Source organism: Rattus rattus, chromosome 8 (assembly GCF_011064425.1).
Source record: "Rattus rattus isolate New Zealand chromosome 8, Rrattus_CSIRO_v1, whole genome shotgun sequence".
Lineage (NCBI taxonomy): Eukaryota > Metazoa > Chordata > Mammalia > Rodentia > Muridae > Rattus > Rattus rattus.
The window spans coordinates 45,224,509-45,230,508 of record NC_046161.1 but is presented as its reverse complement, the minus strand read 5'-3'; positions in this window follow the sequence as shown (position 1 = coordinate 45,230,508).

Genomic DNA, 6,000 nt, shown 5'->3' with positions numbered 1-6,000 from the left:
AAAAAAAAAAAAAAAAAAAAAAAAAAAAAAAAAAAAAAAAAGAACCTCTATTTTTGTTTACCCTCACTGTTCTGGTGAATTTTTATCAACTTAACACAAACCTAAACATACCTGGGAAGAGGGAATTTTAATTGAGAAATTATCTCCATATGATTGGCCTGTAGGCAAGCCTATAATAAGTGTATTTTCTTGATTAATGATTGATGTGGGAGGGCCTATCCCACTGGGGGGTAGTGCCACTGCTGGGCTGGTGGCCCTGGGTGCATTAGGAAAGCAGGTTGAGCAAGCCATTGGAGAACAAGCCAGTAAACATCCACGTCATCTTCTACCTCCAGTTTCCAGTCTTGAGTTCCTATCCAAATTTTCCTGGATAATGAACTTAAAAGCTGTAAGTTGAAATGAATTCTTTCCTCCCCATGGTGTTTTAGCCCATCAGTAGAAACCTAATTAGGACAGTATATAACTGCAGTGTCAGTGTGTTTGTGTGTGTGTGTGTGTGTGTGTGTGTGTGTGTGTGTGTGGTGTGTGGTGACAATAAGGGGAAAGATATGAATCTAAAAAAGAACAAGGTTATTTGGGAGGTTCTGGAGGGAGAAAAGGAAAGGGGGAAAGGTTGTAACTACAATCTCTAATATTAAATAATTTTTAAAACAGAATCAAACCAAAGGTTCATGAATGGTAGGCAAGTACCATGAAACACATCTCCAGCTCTCTAAGAAACATGCATTTGCCTAGGCTCTCTACCAAAACCAGGATTGGGCCTATGACTCCTTCAAAGAGCATTTGTCCTAGCATGCTTAGGACCCTGACTTGGATCCCCAGCACCAGAGGGCAACAGAGAGAGAAATGTAGACTACACACACATATACATATACATATACATATACATATACATATACATATACATATACATATACATACACATACACATACACATACACATACACATACACATACACATACATACACACACATACACACACACACACACACACACACACATATATATATATATATATATATATAGAGAGAGAGAGAGAGAGAGAGAGAGAGAGCATGACCTGATGTCTTTTCTAGTTAAACTCCTCTCCACTTTCCATCAGTAGCAAATCTGAGAAGCCCAGCATAGTTTATATGTTCCTGGAGTCAAAGAGCTTTTTATTATGTCCTTACTGAATAACCCTTGATGAGAGGACTTTGAAGAAAACAGCTTCCCTATCAGCATAGAGAATTTTAGGCATAAAAGTAGACCAACAAGGTTAATGACCTTTCTTGTGCACTACGTACCATCATCAATGGTTTGATGTCCATGTACTTTCTCCTTTGACTTGATTTTGAAACACATCTCAGAAATACACTTTCTTTTTTTTTTTTTTTTTTCTTTTTTTCGGAGCTGGGGACCAAACCCAGGGCCTTGCGCTTGCTAGGCAAGTGCTCTACCACTGAGCTAAATCCCCAACCCCAGAAATACACTTTCATCTTAATAATTTCTGTGTATATTAAAAGGATGATAAGGAGGAGACAGCCAGTTCTTAACTCCTCCACAGAGAGGACCAAGGAAATCTGCTCATCAAACAAAGCTCAGCATACAAAATCTAGCAGGTCAAGGTATAGCAACTTGCCACAGCGTCTTGGTGATGATTCAAAAAGATGCTGGAGTGAGCTACTGTTTTGAGGTAGATGCTGCAAAGCAGAAGATGGAAAGAGAATTGTGAGTTCAGGTCAGGGAATGTAGGGAGGCAGCAGTCTTAATTGTGATACAGTAAGCATTAGTATTTCTTCTAGGCTCCGCCTCACGGTTACCTGGCAACAGCCAGATATGCCTGGCTTACAATAAAAGGAGTTGTTTGCCCCCTCCTCACTCTTACTCTCTTACCCTCTTGCTTTCTTGCCCTCTCTGTCCCATCTCTCACCATTCCCCTCCCCCCTCTCTCCAAATCTCCACATTTCCCTGCCCAGTCATTCCTCTCCTCTTTCCCTCCTCTCTTTTCCCTCTTCTCTCCCCCCTCCCCTCTTCCCCCTCTCTCCTGTCTCCTCTCTCCCCTCCCCCTCCCCCCTGCCTTTCTCTGCTTCTACTCCCTCAACTCCTGTCCCTCAACTCTATTCCATACTATATCCATCGTATGGCTGGTACCTCAGGGGGAAGGGCTACCTCAGCATGGGCCCACAGAGGCGCCCCCTTCCACCTCACCATACTGCACCTCTGCCAAACATATACTGACTCGTTCTTTTTTATAAAACACAAGCATCATTTCCTCTTTCCTGTCTAACGTACGAGAACAGTCGCCAGAAACATCTGTGCCTGTAACTTCTCCTTAAACAGGATTCGAAAGAGCTGCTATCATCTCCCCAACCTCATTAGTTTGTGCTGTTTATGATGTTAAGTAATGACTAAGTTTCGTGTCTTTTTCTTTATGGATATCTAGTTGTTCCCATCACTAACTATTTTAAAGATTGTAATTTCTATAATGTTGTTTAAGGCAATTTTATTTTCAATCTCTGCGTGTGTGTTTGTGTTGATTTGTAGATTGCTTTTCTTCTACTGTCTTTGACTTTAAATAATAAAGTCATACCGGCCTAATAGAATGAGTTAAGAAAGGTAATAATTTTTTGAGAGCGCTCTCTCTCTCTCTCTCTCTCTCTCTCTCTCTCTCTCTCTCTCTCTCTCTCTCTGTCTCTCTCTCTCTCTCTCCTGTGTGTGTGTGTGTGTGTGTGTGTGTGTGTGTGTGTCTGTGTGTCTGTGTGTGTGTGTCTGTGTGTCTGAATAACAGGTTTATGGAGTACACTGCATGAGGCAGTGGAATAGCCAGGATTGAGGCAGTACCCTTGTTATAGCCTGGGGCTTTCTTTGTTGTACTATTTTGGTTTCTGGTTCAATCTTATTCCAGTGATAGATCTGTTTAGATAATCTGTTTCTTAGATAATCAGGACTTACTTTGAGTATTTATATGTATCTTGGAATTTTTCTGCTTCATCTGTATTTTCGATACATTGGTATCCACCTCTGCTGAACTGTTGGAATAAAGAGCTAAGTCTTCTTGATTCTCTCAGATAAATGTGTGTGTGTAAATATATATGTATATGTATATGCATGTGTATATAGCACTAGGCTATCACCAAGTGGCCCTAGCAATCCCTACACTACACAACAAAGTCTAACAGAACAATTGTTATTTCAGGCCACTTATGGGGTGGTTTAAAAGGTAGGAATAGAGAACCAGATTGAGCTACCGCCACTGACCTGTGCACTGAACTGCTGATTTCCAGACAACACAGATGGGAGTTGCTCCAAAGAACCTTTCTAAACAGGGCCACTTCTCCTGTATCCTTTCTTCCCACTACCTCTGGTGAGTAATTGGCTTCAGGGGAGGTTAAGTGTTTAAGAACCATCATTAAATATAGATTTTTAGGGGTTGGGGATTTAGCTCAGTGGTAGAGCACTTGCCTAGCAAGCACAAGGCCCTGGGTTCAGTCCCCAGCTCTGAAAAAAAGAAAAAAGAAAAAAAATAGATTTTAAACCCAGAGCAGAATTTTATACATAGACTTTTATCTTGCAGACTTCTCGAATTCCAGTTTTCTAGAATTCATTTCTTCATTTATTTTGACAGATGATTACCTCTTTGTAAACAATAGTTCCATCCCTAACTTTGCAACTTTTGCATCTGTTCTACTGTGACATTGGTCAGAATCTTGAAGCAGAGTCAAATATCAGGAGTGACCAAGGACCCCTCACCTTGCTCTGGATATCAAAAGGAATGTATTTAAATTCTCTGGAGCAAACATAACATGCATGCTAGGTTTTCACTGTACCTGACATTTACGAAAAAGGACAACCCTTTCCGTTCTTGGCAAGAATCTGTTTCTCATTTACTTCCCTAACCTACCCTGCCCTGAACAATCCATGAAAGTGGACATTTTGCCAAACCCAGTGGCTACTTCAGTGACTGTTTTATTTGATGCGTCTACACTGCATTTGGCTTCTTGCTGCAGATTACAGTGGGGGTTGAGGAGGCTTCTTTCTCCACATCTTCCAACCTCTTTTCTCATTAAGCTAGAAGCCATGCACACCGCCAATGGCCAGTCTGAGCCCGGTCTTGCCACAGGTATTCCTGTCTGTAAGGCCCTCTTTGTGTGAGCAGGCTCCTCCGCCTCACTGGCCCACCCATCTCTTTTTTTCTTGGCTGTCGTTCCCTTGGTGTCCACGACACTGTGGCCAGCTGTCCCCTCCCATTTCTCTGACTACTTCTCCAGTTCTTTCATGAGCTGACATTTCTACACGCTTCCTTGAAGTTTCCCATCTCAACAATTCTGCTCTTTGTCTTCACTCCACTCTTTGTGCTGAGCCCAGGTAACAATACCATCTGCCCTGCCTTTAACTGATGAATAAGATGTCCAGATTTACTAAATTTTAATTAATTAGTGTGTATGTATGTGTGTGTGCATATGCGTGTGTGCGCGCGCGCGCGTGCACTCATGCACATGTGTTGGTTTCTGTTGCCTTCCAAATAAATCCTGAAGAGTTTAGTAGAGCCCTTTCTCCATTGCCTCATGATCCATATTCCCTTTCACACAACCAGTTCTTTTTTTTTTTTTTCCCCCGGAGCTGGGGACCGAACCCAGGGCCTTGCACTTGCTAGGCAAGCGCTCTACCACTGAGCTAAATCCCCAACCCGACAACCAGTTCTTCAATCCTCAAAATACCTGGGCACTTCATGCTCTCTGTTTAAATCCATGCCCCTACTATACCATGTATCTCTTGCTCACTTTGATAAACTATTGGGAATGAGCAAAGATTCTCAACATTCTTTTAGTTCTACCCCAGCTCCCAAACCAAAACTAACACAAATAGGAACTGCCAGATTCCTCATTAGATGGGCACAAGAAAAAGAAGAGGCAAGTCCTGAGGCAGGAATGGAGGAATTAGAACGTGTGCACACTGCTAGTGTGTGTGGAAAATGACAAACTGCTGTGGCAGCGTTGGCAGTTTCTCGGGAAGCTGAGTGTATAAAAGCACAGGGTTTTACACACACACACACACACACACACACACACACACACACACACACACACACACACAGCACTTAGGAGGCAGAGGCATAGGCAGGCTATTTCAGAGTTTAAGACCAGCCTGGTCTACAGAGCAACTTCCAGGACAGCTAGGGCTACACTGAGAAACCCTCCCTGCCTCGAAAACCACCACCACAAACATATTTAAAATCTAAAAACAAAACAAAACAAAACCCAAAAACCAACTTTAAAGCTAGTCACCAAGGGCCATATATTAAAGGTTATATTATTAGGAAGTATCCAAAATAGGCAAATCAGTAAATAAAGCAGACACATGGTCATCTAGAGCTGAATGTATGTAAGGTATTGAGTACTAAAATCTAAAATTGTCTGAAGAGATAGATGCGCAAGTCTATGCATGTATTATTGAGAGTGCACTGTACAACTTGAATGAGTAAATTAAGTCACAGGTAAATAGAATCTTAGTAATTCTATCTAGAAAATTCAGTCAATTAGTCAATAAAGTGTTTGCTCCAGCACCTACATTAAAAAAAAAAAAAACAAAAAAACAGAGATGTGTGTCTGCCATCCCAGCACTGGAGAGGAAGAGGAAGCCACATGCCTAGGGCTTGCTAGCCAGCCAGTTCCGCCAAATCTATGAGCTTAAGGTTCAGTGAGAGACCTCGGCTCAAGGGAGATAGGATGTAGGCTGCAGATGATGGGAGATGATGGGAGAATAAAAGCATTTGATGTGCACAGTAAGGACCTGAGTTCAAATGCTCAGAACCCAGGTAAAGCCAAACACAACGGCACACGTGTCTATGATTCCAGAGGTCCCACAGGAAAGGGGGAGCCAGTCAGGAGAATCCCAGGAAGCTGGAAGGCTAGCTAGTCCGGAGTACGCAATGGGGAAAACCAAGACATCCACTCAAACAAAGTGAAAGCAAGGACCAGAGGTTGACCCCTGACAGACACACAGGCACCTTGATACGC